Source organism: Mobula hypostoma, chromosome 6 (assembly GCF_963921235.1).
Source record: "Mobula hypostoma chromosome 6, sMobHyp1.1, whole genome shotgun sequence".
Lineage (NCBI taxonomy): Eukaryota > Metazoa > Chordata > Chondrichthyes > Myliobatiformes > Myliobatidae > Mobula > Mobula hypostoma.
The window spans coordinates 17,452,143-17,472,120 of NC_086102.1; the positions used below are offsets into that span (position 1 = coordinate 17,452,143).

The 19,978-nt window shown below is 44.6% G+C and overlaps 1 long non-coding RNA gene across 2 annotated transcripts in view; it reads right to left on the bottom strand.

The window, feature by feature from the left end:
- Positions 1-3,809: 3,809 nt before the first annotated feature.
- LOC134347833 (uncharacterized) overlaps positions 3,810-19,978 on the bottom strand; it is a 134,778-nt gene continuing 118,609 nt past the window's right edge. Inside the window, exons 4-5 of one of the 2 annotated variants that reach the window (XR_010018279.1) lie at positions 4,044-4,168; positions 3,810-3,927 (exon numbers count right to left, since the gene is read on the bottom strand). This is a non-coding gene — a long non-coding RNA (uncharacterized LOC134347833). Of the gene's footprint in view, positions 3,928-4,043; positions 4,181-19,978 lie in introns of both variants that reach the window. The other variant, XR_010018280.1, reaches the window with a different exon arrangement.

Sequence of the window (19,978 nt, forward strand, 5' to 3'; positions counted from 1 at the left end):
GTGGATGAGGATGAGGAGGGTATTGAGGGCAATGGTCCAGGTGCAGGTCGATGGAACTAGGCAGAATAATAGTTCAACTCGGGCTTATTTTTGTGCTGTGTTGCTCTATAACTCTGCGGCTCTATCTGCAGTGCACATTTCTGCAGCTACAGTTCTATCATCTGTATTCAGTTTTTTTCCTTTTTCTGTCTCAATGTAGTTATGTGTGGAATGATCTGACTGGGTAGCATACATACAAAAGATTTTCACTGCACCACAATATCTGTGACAAGAATAAACCAATACTAATACCGGTTAACGTCAATTCCCTCGCTTGTGCGTTTACAGTATCTCACCTCCCTTTAAAGGCATTGACAATGTTCACTTAATTTCTTTATACAGTGTCAAATCCCATTTTGTAGCCACACACTAGGAGTTGTTTTACAGAGCACAGTTTGCTAATTTGGTGTCTAGATCAAGATTTACCACTTCTTTATCTCCCAGTCATCGTCCCTTGTGCTTGCCTAATCGTGTAATCCGCACGTGTTCCATGCACTGGAGCAGGGGTTTCCAACCTGGGGTCCACTGAGCTCTCGGTTAATGGTAAGGGTCCGTGGCACAAAGAAAGCTTGGGAACCCCTGCATTAGAGTAATGTCATCAAGAACGCAATAGTTGCAATAACATAAAGTTCTTTATTGAAAAACAAGTTTTAAAGAAGACGTCTTATTTAGATGAACTATTGCAAGTTTATTGTGAAATGCATTCCTCACATAGGTCAGGAAGCAAGACATATCATTTCCATTTTGTAAACAGCTGCAGAAAGTTCTCTTGCTGATAAAGTGGTGAAGAGTTTATACTGAACACAGGACAGTACGGTTCAGCATTTTGTGGCAGAATTTTTCACTGCAAACATAAGACAAATGTGTAAATTCTAATGTTTCATCTAAGACTCATTGCGGTGTAGAGGTTTCCAGAGAACTTAGTGGGTAGGTAGGAGGCCTGGCACATGGAGCACAGAACACTCCAGTACAGTACAGGCCCTTCAGTCCATGATGTTGTGCCGACATTTTAACCTACTCCAAGATCCATCTAACCCTTTTCCCCTACAGAACTCTCCATTTTTCTATCAGCCATATGCCTATCAAAGAGTCTCCTAAATGTCTCCAATCTCTCTCTCTCTCTAAGACCACCCCAGGCAATGCATTCCATGCATCTATCACTCTCTGTGCAAGAATCTCTGACATCCCCCTCCATACTTTCCTCCAATCACTCTCAAATAATGCCCTCTCATATTAGCCATTTTTGCCCTGGGAAAAGGAGCTGGCTGTCCACTTGATCTGCCTCTTGTCATCTTAGACACCTCTATCAAATCACTTCTTTTCCTCCTTCACTCCAAAGAGAAAAGCCTTACCTTACTCAACCCATCCTCATAAGAGACGCTCTCTAATCCAGGCAGCATCCTGGTGGAACTCCTCTGCACCCTCTCTAGAGCTTCCAAATCCTTCCTATAATGAGGTGACCAGAACTGAACACAAGGGGGACATGACTATGGTTATTCTTCTATGGGGGAAAGGCAGGAGATCGGTGCTGAGAGGAAAAATGGATCACTCATGATTAAATGGAGGATCACAGTCAATGGGCCAAATGGCCTAACTCTGCTCCTGTATCCTATGATCTTATAGTCTTCTGCATTCAGTTTGGCTGATGTTTCGGCTGATGTTTCCTGTTCTATTGGCCCTGGTGTAGATCAAAGCTCTGGTTCCATCTCAGACTCAATGATGTGTGATCTTAAGGTATCATCCTGGGCTAGCATTCAGATTTCGACCATTAGATATTATGCATGTGCTATATACTCCCCATACCTGGGTAATGATCTAAAATGGATGCTTTAATTGTTTATTTTTACTTGTGCCTTGGTCAGCTATTGTCTTTAATCTTTGGTCTATTTGCCTAGTATATATTTCCTCAGCCACATCTTCTCCATTTGCCTTCACCTCATCTCCTCGTCACCATAACAAGGATATTTCCCTGTCCTTATCTACAGTACCACTCGAGCCTCCACATCCAACACCTCATTCTCCGCAATGTCTGCCATCTTCAATGGGATCCTACCAACCAACATATCTTCCCCCTACCACTTTCCACAGATATCACTCTCTCTACACAACTCCCTTGTCCACTTATCCCTCTCCACTCATTTCCCTCCTGACCTTCACCCCTGCAAGCGGGACAAATGCTATACCTGGCTCTACACCTCCTTTCTCACCCTCATTCAGGGCCCCAAAGCAACAGTTCACCTGTGAGTCTATTGTGGTCATCCGATGCTCCTGACGCGGCCTCCTCTACGTCGATGAGACCCGACATAGATTAGGGGATCACTTCGTCATGTACCTCTGCTCCATCACCACATACGTGGGGCTCTCCTGGTAGCCACCCATTTTAATTCTAGTCCCCATTCCCAGTTTGACGCGTCAGTCTATGGCCTCCTTTACTGCCTCCATCAGGTGACTCTCAGACTGTAGGAGCAACACTTCATATTTCTGTCTGGGTAGCCTCCAACAGAAGGCATGAATATTGATCTTTCTAACCCAGTAATTTCTCCCCCTTGTCTCTCTCTATATTATCCCTTCTCATCTCCCCCTGGTGCCCCTCCTCCCCTTTCTCTCATGGCCCACTCCCCTCCCCTATCAGGTTCCTTCTTCTTCTTCAGCCATTTACGTTTTCCACCTATTACCTCCCAGCTTCCTACTTCATCACCCCTCCCCCACCCATCCACCTTGCCCCCCCCACCTGGTTTCACCTATCACCTACCAGCTTGAACTCCTACCCATGCCCCCACCTTCTTATTCTGGTTTCTACCCCTTCCTTTCCTTTCCTGTCCCGATGAAGGGTCTCCGGCCAAAATATCGATTCTTCATCCCTCTCCATAGCTGCTGCCTGACTTGCCAAGTTCTACTAGCATTTTGTGTGTTGCTCTGGATTTCCTGAATCTGTAGAACCTCTTGTATTTACAGCAGAAAAATGTAAATCGCTCTAGGTTCATGAAAGGGAAATCAGACTTCTCAAATCTGGAATATGTTTTAGTGTTGTGACTAGTAGAATGGAAAAGGGGGGAACCAGTGGACAGAGCGTATCTCAACCTTGAGACGCTTTTGATAAGGTTTTGACAAGCTTGTTGACGACACCACTGTGAGTGGTGAATCGTCATATGGGAGAGAGATTGAAAATCTGGGTGAATGGTGCCACAACAACAACCTCCCATTCAACATCAGCAAAACCTAAGAGCGGATTATTGAATACAAACAGGAGTTCCAGGAGCGAGTCCTCATTAAGGGGGCGGAAGTGGAGAGGGTCAGTAACTTTAAATTCCTTAGTGTTATCACGTCACAGGGTCTGTCCTGGGACCAGCACGGAAGTGCCATTACGAAGAAGGCACGATGGATGTTTGTGCAGATTTGGCATATCTTCGACAGACTTCTATAGATATACAGTGGCGAGAATCCTGACGGATTGTGTCAAGGCCTGGTTTGGAATGCCAATGCCCAGGAATGGGCAAGCCGAGCCCATCACAAGCAAAGCCCTCCCCAGCAATGAGCATGTTTACAAGCTGCACTGTCTCAGGAAAGCAGCATCCGTCACCAAGGACTCCCACCATCCAGGCCACACTCTGGTCTCGCCGCTGCCATCGGAAAGGAGGTAGAGGAGCCTTAGCTCCCACACCACCAGGTTCAGGAACAGTTATTACCCTGCAACCATCAGTGTGGATAACTTCACTCACCTCAACTCTGAACTGATTCCACAACAACAGCCAGGACTCTACAACACATGATCACAGTATTTTTTGTTTTTATTTACACAGATTGTCTTCTTCTGAACATGGTTATTTGTCAGTCTTTGAGGATGGTTTTTCACGATTCTGTTGTATTTCTCTGTTCTCCTGTAAATGCCTGCAAGAAAATAAATCTCATGATAGTCTATGGTGACGTACACTCATTTTAACAATAAATTTACTTTGAACGTTGAACAAATAGACGTTAATGTGAAATATCCTGGATACAATCACCTTTACTCCAAAGTTTCTGTTTCTTTCTTCTTTTCAGTGACACAGCTCACTTGCAATCCCTCATCTACGTTAGTTTGTCCTCAGAATTGCCTTTTCACACTGCAATCTCTCCTTTCATGTTCCTCCTGTAAAAACAACTAAAATATCAGAAAACATTTTTAAAATCTGCAGGTGTTGCAATCCAGAAATAATCACAGATAATCCTGGAAGTACTCAGTAGGTCAGGCGGTAACCGTGGAGAAACAAGGTTAATGCTGCACTTCAGTGACATTTCATCAGGATGTTTTGATCTTTTGTCAGGAGTGTATATTGACTGGCTGCATCACACAGCCTGGTATGGACACACCTGTGCCCTTGAATAGAAAGTCCTACAAAAAGTAATGGGTAGAGCCAGTCCATCACAGGTAAAGCCTTTCCCACCATTGAGCTCACCTGCAAGGCAGCATCAGTCATCAGAGACACCCATCACCCAGACATGCTCTCCTCTTGCTGCTACCATCAGAAAGAAGGTACAGGAGCCTCAGGAGCCACACCACCAGGTTCAGGAACCAAGGTAGAACATACAGGGTAAATGGTAAGACACTGAGGAGTGCAGTAGAACAGAGGGATCTGGGAATACAGATACAAAATTCCCTAAAAGTGGCGTCTCAGGTAGATAGGGTCGTAAAGAGAGCTTTTGGTACATTGGCCTTTATTAATTAAAGTATTGAGTATAAGAGCTGGAATGTTATGATGAGGTTGTATAAGGCATTGGTGAGGCCGAATCTGGAGTATTGTGTTCAGTTTTGGTCACCAAATTACAGGAAGGATATAAATAAGGTTGAAAGAGTGCAGAGAAGATTTACAAGGATGGTGCCAGGACTTGAGAAACTCAGTTACGGAGAAAGGTTGAATAGGTTAGGACTTTATTCCCTGGAGCGTAGAAGAATGATGGGATATTTGATAGAGGTATATAAAATTATGATGGGTATAGATAGAGTGAATGCAAGCAGACTTTTTCCACTGAGGCAAGGGGAGAAAAAAACCAGAGGACATGGGTTATGGGTGAAGGGGGAAAAGTTTAAAGGGAACATTAGGGGGGCTTCTTCACACAGAGAGTGGTGGGAGTATGGAATGAGCTGCCAGACGAGGTGGTAAATGCGGGTTCTTTTTTAACATTTAAGAATAAATTGGACAGATACATGGATGGGAGGTGTATGGAGGGATATGGTCCATGTGCAGGTCAGTGGGACTAGGCAGAAAATGGTTCGGCACAGCCAAGAAGGGCCAAAAGGCCTGTTTCTGTGCTGTAGTTTTTCTATGGTTTCAGTGGTTTTCTATTACCCCTCAACCTTCATGCTCTTGAACCAAAGGGGTAACTGCGCTCACCTTCACTTGCCCCAACATTGAAATGTTCTCACCACCTATGGATTCACTTTCAAAGACTCTTCAACTCACGTTCTTGATACTTGTTGCTTATTTATTTATTGTTTTTCTTTTTCTTTTTGTATCAGCACAGTCTGCTGTCTTTTGCAAACTAGTTGAGTGCCAACTTAGAGCAGTCTTCCATTGATTCTATTATGGTTGTTATTCTATTATGGACTTATTAAGCCTGCAAGAAAGCAAATCTCAGGAATGTATATGATGACATATATGTACTTTCATAATATATTTATTTTGAACTTTGAAATTTAGAACTTAGAGCAGCTTATGTGGCAGAGATGGCAGAGGGTTGGATTCGACAAAGAGAATGTTAGCGGAGGACCCAATCAAAAGTGAATCAGTTAGACCCGACCCTCGTCCCGCTACCTTGACCTGAAAACTGACTCTTTTTCCCTCTCCACAAACGCTTCTTGATCTGCTAAGTGTCTACAGTATTTTCTGTTTATGATCAAGGTTGCACATCAGCTAGAACCTTCCTTCTTCTAGTTTTGTTGGTCTTCTTCAAAGGTACTTTATGTTGACTTCCAGTACAGAGAAAGTGAGCAGTGTCTGTAACAAATTTCTCCCAGCAGAGATAAGATGTGGTGTTTGGCTAATGGTTTTCTTTCTATCCTGATGTATTGTAATATATTTACATGGTGCACTGTCACAAGAAAGCAGCATCCATCATCAAAGACTACCACTGGGTAGGAGGAAGAGGAGCCTCTAGACACACACTCAACAGTTAAGGAACAGCTTTTTCCCTTCTACCATCAGAGTTTTGAACAGACAATTAATCCATGAACATTTCCTCCCTATTTTGCTGTCTTTGTACTCTACTTATTTATTTTTTACATTTTTTTTTTTGCTTGTGCCACACACCAGGGTAAAAAAATAAAAAGATTTGGCAGATAAATGCACAACTGAAGAATCGGTGTAGGGGGCAGGTTTTCAGATTTCTGGATCATTGGGATCTCTTCTGGGGAAGGTATGACCTGTAAAAAAACGATGAATTACACCTATAACCCAGAGGGACCAATATCCTGGTGACAGCTTTGCTAGAGCTGTTGGGGAGAGTTTAAACTACAGTAATTTGGTAGTGGATGTCAAAAGGGCAGTGTTTTGATAGTGATGAGGTTTTCAATATGCAGGTCGTTGGGAAAGTCAGATTAGTGCTGGATCCCAAGAGAAGGCTTCTTAGAGCAGGTTGTGGTCAATGTTCCCTCTAATTTGTAATGACAAGTGTGCACAAATATCTTGTGCTGTATAACTTTTTGCCCGGTGATAACGTGTGCACTGAATTTTATATAGGGAGGTATTCATTTTAACAGCTAGCAAAACACTGTCAATAAGACCTTTGATCTCCTCTGGGTTTGATTGTTTTTGCTCTCGTTCATCTGCACTCTCACAAAACACAGGTAGCAGGCCTGAAGCAGCTGAAGCCGCTTTAAATGAACTAGCAGTTCCTTTGCGCTTCACGCCCTTTGCTTCTTTGGAATTCAACATTGTGAATCAATAATTTCTTCAATGAAAACAGCATAAATAAGCCAGTTCTAAGATCTACAGACAAACCATTGCAAACTCCGTGTTGTGAACACCGTCCGCATCAGGAACCAGAAAAGGAAATGTGATCGTGTACGGTCATGAAATATACTCAACATGCCAATGAGGTGGAGGGACCTTTTGTGCACAGTTTAAATTCCTTTGTGCGCTAGTGGCAAAAGAGTGTGCACGTGCCTACATGGACACCTTAGAGGCAGCATTGCTTGTGGCAATGCCGGCCTGCTGAGTTCCTCCAGCATTTTGTGTGTGTTGTTGTGGTTAAGCCCACTAGGAGAAAGGCAGATGATAGAATTCTGCCTGCAGTTTGATAGGGAGATGCTAAAGACAGATGTATCAGTATTACAGTGGAGAAAACAGAGTCACTGAGGCATGAGAGGGGAGCTGGCCAAAGTTGATTGGAAGGACACAAGTAGGGGTATCATAGAAAGGCAATAGCTGGAGTTTCTCGGACAATTTCTTTTTAGATTATGAAGACATTTTATTGTCATTTAGTAATGCATGCATTAAGAAATGATACAAAGTTCCTCTGGTGTGATATCACAGAAACACAAGACAGACTAAGACTGAAAAACTGACAAGAACCACATAATTATAACATATACCGTTTGCAGTTACAACAGTGCAAGCAATACTGTAATTTGATGAAGAACAGGCCATGGGCACGGTAAAAAAAGTTCAAAGTCTCTCGAAAGTCCCATGATCTCATGCAGACAGGAGAAAGAAGAAAACTCTCCCTGCCATGAGCTTCCAGCGCCACAAACTTGCCGATGCAGCACCCTGGAAACACCCGACCATAGTCCGACTCTGAGTCCGTCCGAAAACTGCGAGCCTCCGACCAGCCCTCCGACACCGAGCACCGAGCACCATCTCTGCTGAGTGCTTTGACCCCAGCCCCGGCCACCAGCAACAGGCAAAGCCGAGGATTTGGGGCCTACCCTCCGGAGATTCTCGATTGCACAGTAGCAGCAGCAGCGAACAGGGCATTTCAGAAGTTTCTCCAGATGTTCCTCCGTGCTTCTCACGTCTCAGAAGGCACAGGATAGACACTGTACATCCCAACATAGAAAAGTGTTCTAAAGGGAGGATGAGGCAACTGTGGCTAACGAGTGAAGTCAAATACAGCATAAGAGGAAAAGAGAGTGCATATAATATAGCAAAAATTAGTGGGAAGTTAGAGGATTGGGAAGCTTTTAAAAACCAGCAGAACGCAAGTACAAAAACCATAAAGGGAGAAAAGATGAAATATGAAGGTAAGCTAGCCAATGATATAAAACAGGATACCAAGAGTTTTTCATATATATAGAGTAAAAGAGAGATGAGAGTGGATGTCACACCATTGGAAAATGACACTGGAGAAGTAGTAATGGGGGACAAAGAAATGGCAGATGAACTTAATAAGTATTTTGCATCAGCCTTCACTGTGGTAGCATTAGCAGTGTACTAGAAATTTGAGAGTGCCGGGGGCAGACGTGAGTGTAGTTACTAAGGAGAGGGTGCTTGGGAGGTAGGGTGCTTGGGACGTAGTTGTCACCTGAATCAGATGGACAACACCCAGGGCTCTGAAGGAGAAAGCTGAAAATATTGGGGAGATGTTAGTAATGACCTTTCAGAAATCATTAGATTCTGAAATGGTTCCCGAGGACTGGAAAAGTGCAAATGTCACTCCACTCTTTAAGAAGGGTGGGAGGCAGAAGAAAGGAAACTATAGACTAGTTAGCTTGAGTTCAGTGATTGGAAAGATGTTGGATTTCATTATTAAGGATGAGGTTTCAGGGTACTTGGAGGCACATGATAAAGTAGGCCTAAGTCAGCATGGTTTCCCTAAGGAGAAATCTTGCCTGACAAATTGTTGGAATTCTATGGGTAAGTAACAAGCAGGATAGACAAAGGAGAGTCAGTGGATGATGTTTACTTGGATTTTCAGAAAGCCTTTGACAAGATGCTACACATGAGGTTGCTTAACAAGATAAGCGGCCTTGGTATTACAGGAATAGAGGACTGGCTGTCGGCAGGAGGCAAAGACTGGGAATAAAGAAGATCTTTTCTGATTGATTACTGGTGATTAGTGGTGTTCTGCAGGGGTCGGTGATGGGATCACTTCTTTTCGTGTTATACATCAATGATTTAGATGATGGATTAATAGCTTGTGGCCAAGTTGTAGACAATACGAAGATAGGTGAAGGGTCAGGTCATGCTAAGGAAGCAAGGAGTCTGCAAGAGGACTTAGACAGATTTGGAGATGGAGAAAAGAAGTGGCAGATGTAATATAGCTTGGAAACTTTGGTGGAAGGAATAAATACATAGACTATTTTCTAAATGGAGAGAAAAATTCAGAAATCAGAGGTGCAAAGGGACTTGGGAATCCTTGCGCAGGATTCCCTACAGATTAACTTGTAGGTTGAGTCAGTGGTAAGGAAAGTAAACGCAATGTTAGCATTCATTTTGAGAGGACCCGAATATAAAAGCAAGGATGTAATGCTGAGTCTTTATAAGGTGTTGGTCGGACCACACTTGGAGTGTTGTGAGCAGATTTGGGCCTCTTATCTCAGAAAAGGTTTGCTGGCATTGGAGAGGGTCCAGAGGGGGTTCACGAGAATGATCCCAGGAATGAAAGAGTTAATGTATGAGCAGCATTTGTTATCTCCGGGCCTGTACTCGCTGGAATTTAGAAGAATGAGGGAGGATCTCGTTGAAACCTATTGAATATTGAAAGGCATAGTGGATGTGGTGAGGATGTTTCCTATAGTGGGGGAGTCTAGCACCAGGAAGCACTGCCTTAGAAGACAGGCGCATGCATTTAGAACAGAGATAGGAAAGAATGTCTTTAGCCAGAGGCTGATGAGCCTCTGGAATTAATTGCCACAGATGGCTGTCAAAGCCATGTCATTGGGTATATTTAAGGAAGGGATTGATAAGATCTTGGTAGTCAGGGTGTGAAAGGTTACGGGAGGAAAGCAGGAGAATGGGGTTGAGAGGAATAATAAATCAGTCATTATGGAATGGTGGAACAGACTCAATGGGTTGAATGGCCTAATTCTACTCCTACGTCGTATGGCCATGTTGGTAGCCAAGGTGCACTATATGGGGTTCATATAGTGCACCTTGATTCATTTTCTTCCAAGCATTCACGGTAGAACAAAGAATTAAAATAGAGTCAATGAAGCGACACACACAGAGTTTTCCATGTAGTCTGACATTCTAGGGATGAAAGGAATATTGAATATAGTATTATCCCTAGAAAAATCTTCATCCTTTCTTTCCCTTTCAGTCCTCCAGCTCTGCAATCTCTCTGATATCTTCTGGGCATAGCCACACAGCATCTGATGTGTTCCCCATTATGTAGAACTGAGATTCCTTCACTTTATGATGTCTTTGTTAGCATTCAGCTCAGACTAGGCTTTCTTGTTCTTTCTATCATTGACTTGTGTACTTTGTCATTTATTGCACAGATCTGGAAACTTTCTGTGATTCCTAAGTCTCCCAGCATCTTTTATAGGCCACTCTCTGCTGAAGCATGCTGTGACTTAATTTAAAGCCAAAATGTAGAGATTGGACTGTGTTTCTTTCAAGCAGTGCTTTAAAATTTTACATCAGGAATGTTTCTTCATTACATCTTATATTCTAGTACCCGTTTCTGGCTTCAGGCTTCCTGAAAACTTTGGGCTTAACCTACACCAGCTGATTCCTGCTAGAGTTAGGATTTAGTGATAGTCTTTTCTGATAGCTTGATCGTCTTATGGGTTTGGGCATATTTTTGGCAATCCATTATGTTCTTCCCCCACCATGATCAGTAGGTTTAGTGACAGGCCATTAGTCCTTTCTCTTCTATCTCTTATTCTTTTTCAAGGTTATGCTACAGTAAGCTCCATTTTACTGCTAAACATTTTCCACATTTTTATGATGCTGACCCCTAAATGTCCCACTAATTCTCCACCCACATCCTTTAAGTCTATAGTTCTTGGATTTGCTTGCAATCCTTGTAAAACGTCACCATTACCTGACACTTACTTCCTGCTTTGTAAAAATTCATGACTACGATCTTTGTTTCCCACTCGGAACTCATAATGTTGTCAGGACCTGAGAATCTCAGTTCTAGGGATGGGTTTATTCCCTGGAGCCTAGGAGAATGAGGGATGATCTTACAGAGATATACAAAATTATCAGGGGCACAGACATGGTGAATGCCATCAGGCTCCTTACCCTCAGACAGAGCGAGACTCGAACTAGGAGCTATAGATTTAGGGTAAAAGGTGAAATATATAAGATGAATCTGATGAGGAACTTCCTGCGTCTTGTCCCAGAAGGTTTATTAGAGAAAAGGGAATGGACAGGGTGACAGAGATCCTTGACAATACTTGTCCATTTACTAGAATGACTGGATATGACAAAGATCCTGTAGTTCTCTCAATCATTGGTGGAATTCCTTGCCACAGATGGCTATGGAAGCCAAGTCATTGGGTATACTTAAAGCAGAGTTTGATTGGTGCTTAATTAGTAAGAGCATCAAACATCTTGGGAAGAAAGCAGGAGAATGGGGTTGAGAGGGAAAATAAATCTGTCATGATGGAGTGATGGAATGAACTCAATGAGCTGAATGGTCCATTTCTGCTTCTATGTCTTATGGTCTAATGAGAATAGAAGTAAACTGATGCACAAATTCTTCCTCTCCAGTACGCAATAGTTTTGTACTAGCTTCATTTTCAATTGTTTGTTCAGTATTTTGATTTTCAGGCTGAAAGTGGTGAGATGTAAAGCTAATTTGCCGTGAGTAACTGTTCCGTGAGCCTTTTCCGTTTTCAACTTCAGGGTAATGCGGTAACCCACTGCGAACAGAAACACTTTGGCTTCATTGCTGCCTCTTTGAATTTTCTAGACTCTTTCTTTGAAAGTTTGAACAGTCCTCTCCACAGAGTGGAGGGCGGATGAAACGGGGCAGATGTCACATGCTTCACAAGATCCTCAGAATTCTCGATGGGCTGATATAATGACATTTTGCCTTAGCTCTTAAATTGTAGCAACTGACAATGAAGCTTTCATTGGATATCTGTCCAACCATTGAGAATGAGCCTCAGTCATCAGTGGGACATCTTCCTTCAGAAAGATCCACCTAAACCAATATGGAATCCACAGCTCATTTACTCAATAATTAGTGGAACCATTTCCAAGGGAACAAGTGAGTTAAAACTGGCACTTTCTGCTTCATTAACACTCTGAACAGCTCTCAGTCCATGTAACAGTCCAGTTTAGGCCATTGTACGTATGATCTGGATGATCCCTTCAACCTAATCATTCCCGGGTTTCCAATGAAGTTTTTTCAGTAGCTGGACTAGTTGGGGAATGACAGCTTTATCTTCCCATTTGATACGTCCATCCCTTACACTCAGCTCTAATCTCTGGGAATGGAAGGATGTTTTCCTGTTGTTTTTCTGTGGTCAATGCTTGTCATAATCATAAACCTGAGGCAGAACAGGATCTTTGGCTCTGTAATCATAGACATGAAGTCGCGATAATCCATCACCAGCACATGCTCCTGGTCCCTTTCATCAGCCGTTGTCCCTGGCACCAAAAGATAACAGAGAGCATCTGTATTTCCACACCATTTTCCAGCGTCAGAAATAATAGCATGTTCAGATGCGGCCTAAATCAACGTCCACCTTAGAGCTGATGGGGAAGCCAGTTGGGGCCTTGGCTTTGTTTCAGTGGGGCAGGGTTATGAGGGATTTGTGATACGTGTACATTCAGGCTCAAATTCATTTACTTATTACATGTATATTGAAGCAGACTGTGAAATGTGCTGTTTGTGCTAACAACCATCAGAATCTGAGGATGTGCTGGGGCAGCCCACTGGTGTTACCACACATTCTGTCGCCAGCATAGCCTTCCCACAGTGCTCAACGGAACAAAGTACACTACAAACAGATCAAAACAACAACAGCAAAACAAACCCCATTCCTCCCTCTCCCTGTCTCTTTTGCACACACACACACACACACACACACACACACACACACAAACACACACACACACACACACACAGCACCAACACTCTTTGGTGATGCATCGCACAATAAAATTAACTCTCCATCAACCAAGTACGCAGTGACTGTGGGGATACCTTGCATCCTCAATGTGGACTGGTATGTGCTTTCCTGACTTACCCTTCCTGAAGTCCACAATCAGTTCCTTGGTTTTACTGACGTTGAGTGCAAGATTGTTGCAACACCATTCAAGCAGCAGATCTACCTTGCTTCTGTACACCTCTTTATCGCCATCTGAGATTCCGCTCGCCACAGTGATGCCATCGCTGATTTATAGATGCCATTTAAGCTCTGTCTGGCTGTCGAGGGAGGAGAGCAGGATAGTAGAGCTACACATGCATTCTTGAGGTGTGTCTGTGTTAATTATCGAAGAGGAAGATATTTTAGATAAAGGCGGGAAGATGTGCCAGGAGGCTGTGGAAGTGAACGAGGTCCTCAATGAATACTTCTCTTCGGTATTCACCAATGAGAGGGAACTTGATGATGGTGAGGACAATATGAGTGAGGTTGATGTTCTGGAGCATGTTGATATTAAAGGAGAGGAGGTGTTGGAGTTATTAAAATACATTAGGACGGATAAGTCCCTGGGGCCTGACGGAATATTCCCCAGGCTGCTCCACGAGGCGGGGGAAGAGATTGCTGAGCCTCTGGCTAGGATCTTTATGTCCTTGTTGTCCACAGGAATGGTACTGGAGGACTGGAGGGAGGCGAATGTTGTCCCCTTGTTCAAAAAAGGTAGCAGGGATAATCCGGGTAATTATAGACCTGTTGGAAAAGATTCTTAGGGATAGGATCTATGGGCATTTAGAAATTATGGTCTGATCAGGGACAGTCAGCATGGTTTTGTGAAGGGCAGATTGTGTCTTGTGTCATATAGATGAGGGTAATGCAGTAGACGTGATCTAGGGATTTTAGTAAGGCATTTGACAAGGTTCCACATGGTAGGCTTATTCAGAAAGTCAGAAGGCATGGGATCCAGAGAAGTTTGGCCGGGTGGATTCAGAATTGGCTTGCCTGCAGAAGGCAGAGGGTGGTGGTGGAGGGAGTACATTCAGATTGGAGGATTGTGACTAGTGGTGTCCCACAAGGATCTGTTCTGGGACCTCTACTTTTCGTGATTTTTATTAATGACCTGGATGTGGGGGTAGAAGGGTGGGTTGGCAAGTTTGCAGATGACACAAAGGCTAGTGGTGTTGTAGATAGTGTAGAGGATTGTCAAAGATTGCAGAGAGACATTGATAGGATGCAGAAGTGGGCTGAGAAGTGGCAAATGGAGTTCAACCTGGAGAAGTGTGAGGTGGTACACTTTGGAAGGACAAACTCCAAGGCAGAGTACAAAGTAAATGGCAGGATACTTGGTAGTGTGGAGGAGCAGAGGGATCTCAGGGTACATGTCCACAGATCCCTGAAAGTTGCCTCACAGGTAGTTAGGCTAGTTAAGAAAGCTTATGGGGTGTTAGCTTTCATAAGTCGAGGGATAGAGTTTAAGAGTCGCGATGTAATGATGCAGCTCTATAAAACTCTGGTTAGGCCACACTTGGAGTACTGTGTCTAGTTCTGGTCGCCTCACTATAGGAAGGATGTGGAAGCATTGGAAAGGGTACAGAGGAGAGTTACCAGGATGCTGCCTGGTTTAGAGAGTATGCATTATGATCAGAGATTAAGGGAGCTAGGGCTTTACTCTTTGGAGAGAAGGAAGACGAGAGGAGACAGGATAGAGGTGTACAAGATAATAAGAGGAATAGATAGAGTGGATAGCCAGCGCCTCTCCCCCAGGGCACCACTGCTCAATACAAGAGGACATGGCTTTAAGGTAAGGGGTGGGAAGTTTAAGGGGGATATTAGAGGAAGGTTTTTTACTCAGAGAGTGGTTGGTGCATGGAATGCACTGCCTGAGTCAGTGGTGGAGGCAGATACACTAGTGAAGTTTAAGAGACTACTAGACAGGTATATGGAGGAATTTGAGGTGGGGGGTTATATGGGAGGCAGGGTTTGAGGGTCGGCACAACATTGTGGGCCGAAGGGCCTATAATGTGTCGTACTAGTCTATGTTCTATGTTTATTGCCCTATCCACACTGACTATGGTCTCCCGATGAGGAAGTCAAGGATCCAGTCTCCATGAAAGGCACAGAGGCCCAGGTTTTGAAGCTTGTTAATTAATACCTGGAGGGGGGAGTGGAGGAAGGTGTTGAACACTGCATTGTAATCAGCAAATAACTGCATGATGTCGGCAACGCTGTAGCCCAGCTGATTCAAGGCTGAGTGGAGAGCAGTGAGCTTTATACTTAAGAAATAATACAATAATAATTTTAGAGCCTGGGCACGATCTTCGACAGTTCCCTGAAGGACACAGCCGCAGTTCAACAAACCAGGAGCAACTTGATAACCCGGCTCACTGTGATTGACAGATCGGGGCTTCCAGGAAAATTCAAAGCCTGGATGTACAAACAGGGAGTCCTGCCAAGGCTACTCTGGCCCCTTCTAGTCTACGAGGTGCCAATGTCAACAGTGGAGGCTCTGGAGAAGACCATCAGTCAGTCTCTCCGGAGGTGGTTGGGGCTTCCCCAGACCTTAAGCTGCATTGCCCTGTATGGGCATTCCACCAAGCTGCAGCTCCCCATCAGCGGCCGATCAGAGGAATTCAAGCTCACTCGAGCCAGGGAGGTTACCATGTACCGAGACTCCTCCGATGTTAAAGTTGCCTCAGCAGGAATCTGCGTAAAGACCGGAAGGAAGTGTCAGGAGCAGGAAGCTGTCCATAGAGCGGAGGCACAGCTGTGGCACAATATTTTGGTGGGCAATGTGGCGGTGGGGTGGGCAGGACTGGGCTGTTTTCCCAAACCATGCTACGACAAAACCCGTGGAAAGGAGAAGTGTCAACTGGTTCAGAATGAGATACAAGCAGAAGTGGAGGAAGAACGATACAGCAAGATGGCCGGCATGTACAAACAAGGTGCCTGGACTAGATGGAAGCATGCGGAACCTCGCAGGTTCACCTGGACAGAGTTCTGGAGAGCCGAACCATTGCACAGCAAGTTTCTCATCCAATCAGTCTATGACGTTCTCCCAAACCCGGACAACCTGCACAGGTGGGGCATGGCAAACACTCCAGCACGCCAACTGTGCCAGAAAAGGGGCACCTTGGAGCATATCCTAAGTTGCTGCCCGAAGGCGTTGGGGGAAGGGCAATACCACTGGCGCCATGACCAAGTCCTAAGGTCTATGGCGGACGCATTCAGCACAGCAATTCAAGATAGCATAATTCAGCACGCTCCCAAACAGTCCATCACCTTTATTAGAGCAGGGGAGAAGGCTCAGCATCGGCCTAGCTCCTCGGGAGGGCTTCTTGCCACTGCACGAGACTGGCAGCTCCAAGTCAACCTCGGGAGGCAACTCAAGTTCCCAGAGAACATCGCAGCCACTCTGCTCTGCCCGGACATGGTGTTAATATTGGAGTCTACAAAGCAAGTGGTCCTGCTGGAACTTACTGTCCTCTGGGAAGACTGGATTGAAGAGGCCAACGAGCGCAAGAGGGCTAGATACACAGATCTTGTTGCAGAATGCTGGAGCAACGGCTGGAGAGCTCGCTGTGAGCCAGTCGAAGCTGGGTGCCAGGGCTTTGCTGGCCATTTGTTACAGCGGACTCCAAAACTCCTGGGAGTTAAAGGACTCGCGGTGGCTGTGGATACGGAGGGGGGATCCGTGGATTAGTGCGCCACTTGGACACAAGTCGGGGGCTGATCACCCCCGGCTGGGTCGCCCGGTCGAGGTTGTCTGATGGTTAAAGACCCGAAACATCCTATGACCCCAGGTTCATCACTGAAGACGTGTCCCAAGTAGCACCAGAAGGTGTATTCCACAACTAAAAACTGATCTGGAAATTCATAAGGAAAAATAAAAACTGAAATGGCAAATTTTAGAAAACACTATGTAGACTCAAGCACACTTAGGTTAACACTGCCTAGGACAAAAGGGGGAAGAGGAATAGTAGATTTAAAAAGTTTATAATACTGTCAGGTTAAACTTCTAAGGATATACTTTCATCAAGAAAAATAGGAATCAGCACTCCATGTGAGCATATGCAATTCTGATACGAAGCACACACCACTAAACTTAAATGAACTCACAACCCAGGAAAATGACGAAGTGATTCCATGGGTCATCCCCATGATCTGAGCAGGCTAAATGTCAACAAGAAAGTGTCAAACACCAGGCTCAGAGTTGGAGACCTCTTCCAAGAAACAGAGGGGTTCCTTGTGGCAATTCAGGACCAGGTGGTTAAAACAAAAAATGATCAAAATGACATAATAAGAGACCAACAAATTCAAGACAATAAATGCAGAAAATGCCAAGAGAAACCAGCAACAATCCAACACATTGCAGGATCAGGAATTTTACTCTATCTGATTACTTTCACAATGTTGGAAAATGAATGATAATGCATTTTGGTAAAAGGAACAATGGTGCGGACTATTATATAAATGGGGATAAGGTTCAAATCAGAGGTGCAGAGGTACTTGGGAGTCCTTGTGCAAGACTCCCAGAAGGTTAGTTTACAGATTGAGTCTGTGGTAAAGAAGGCAAACGCAATGTTGCCATTTATTTCAAGGGGTATAGAATATAAAAACAAGGAGATAATGCTGAGCCTTTATAAAACACTAGCCAGGCCACACTTGGGGTATTGTCAATAGTTTTGGGCCCTGTATCTTAGACAGGATGTGTTGTCGTTGGACAGAGTCCAGAAGAGGTTCACAAGGATGATTCCAGGATTGAAGGGGTTAACGTATCAGGAGTGTTTGGCAGCTTTGGGCTTGTACTCACTGGAATATAGACTAAAATAGGGGGATTTCGTTGAAACCTACTGAATGTTGAAAGGACTAGATAGGCTGGATGTGGAGAGGATGTTTCCTATGGTGGGGGTATCTAGAACTAGAGTGCACAGCCTCCAAAAAGTGAGGCGACCCTTTAGAACAGAGGTAAGGAGGAATTTTTTGAGCCAGAGAGTAGTAAATCTGTGGAATGCTCTGCCACAGACTGCAGTGAAGTGCAAGTGCGTGCATACATTTAAGGCAGAAGTTGATCTTTATCTGATCGGTCAGGGCATCAAGCAATATGGCGAGAAGCCAGGTGCATGGGGTTGAGTGAGAGCCGGGATCAGCCATGATGGAATGGTGGAGCAGACCTGATAGGCTGAATGGCCTAATTCTGCTCCTATGTTTTGTGGTTTTATGGTCTAAGGTGTAGGAGAATCAAAAGGGATTCTACAGATATGTTAACAGCAAAAGGATTGCAAGGGACAAACTTGGTCCTCTGGAAGATCAGAATGGAAATCTATGCACTTTTTGCATCTGTGTTTTCTTGGGAGATGGACACAGAATCTACAGATATGAGGCAAATCAGCAATGAGGTCAAGGACCTGTGACGAGAATACACATAAAATTAAGATGTTTGCTGGCCTGGGTTAGCATCAGTGACATCAGCAAGTGGTCTGCCACCTGCCCTCAGGGGAAGGAGAGATAAGGAACAATGGAGCAGTGTCTGGAGATGTGTAATGAAGGGACGGGGGAGAGAGAGCTGTCTGGAGCGGCTCCCCCTTTGAACCCTGAACTGTTTGAAGTGATGGACAGGCGATACCCCAGCAGGGGGATAAAAAGGGACAGGTTCACTAAGGGGACACACACGCGACCCGAGGTAACGAGACCCTGGAAGCGGTGCGCCTCTCACGAGTCGGTGGGAAGTATCAGACAACGGCCAGGGTGGAAAGGTACGATCAGCGGGAACCCGGTGTGTGTCCGCTCTTGCCTGGGTGCCGGGTTCACTGCAGAGGATCGACCGCATCTGGAGGAGGGGTCACAGTCGGTGACCTCAGGTGACATCACCAAGGACCCGCCCAAAAGTTGCTTGTGAGCAATATCGCCGGTCTGTGAGTGAAGCCGTGTCTGAATGATCAGTTGTTCCTGTTCCCTCTCTCTCTCCCCCCACGTTGTCCATCGCCATGGCAACGATTACTGCGAACTGAACTACTAAACTGGACTGAACTTTGAGTCACTTTGAAATTTGGTCATTTACCCCTAGACAACAATAGAGCTTGATTGATGCTGTTATCTTAATTCTGTGCACATGTGTGTTTATCATCGCTGAACTGTTGCATTTATCATCCTTTCGATTACTGTGTTGCTTGTTTCTTTAATAAAACTTTCTTAGTTCTAGTACTCCAGACTCCAACTGAGTGATCCATTTCTGCTGGTTTGGCAACCCAGTTACGGGGTACGTAACAGACCCTACACAGATTACAGAAGAGGAGGTGTTTGCTGTCTTGAGACAAATTGGGGTAGATAAATCCCCAGGGCCTGGCAAGATATTCCCTCAGACCCTGTGGGTGGCAAGTGCTGAAATTTCAGGGCCCCTAGCACAGATATTTAAATCATATTTAGCGATAGATGAAGTATCGGACAATTGGAGAATTCTCCCTAGGCCTCCCGTCCCATGATCCTCTCCCTTCTCTAGCCTCATATCCCTTTTGCCAATCACCTGTCCAGCTCTCAGCTTCATCCCTCCCCCTCCTGTCTTCTCCTATCATTTTGGATCGCCCCCTCCCCCTCCCACTTTCAAATCTCTTACTATCTCTTCTTTCAGTTAGTCCTGACGAAGGGTCTTGGCCTGAAACGTCGACTGTACTTCTTCCTATAGATGCTGCCTGGGCTGCGTTCCACCAGCATTTTGTGTGTGTTGCTTCAATTTCCAGCATCTGCAGATTTCCTCATGTTTGGGAGAATAACCAATGTTGTTCTGGTGTTTAAGAAAGACTCTAAAAATAAATTAGGAAATTATAGGCCGATGAGCCTGACATCAGTAGTGGGAAAGTTAATGGAAGGTATTCTAAATGACCTGACATATGAGTATTTGGAAAGACAGTGATTGACCAGAGATAG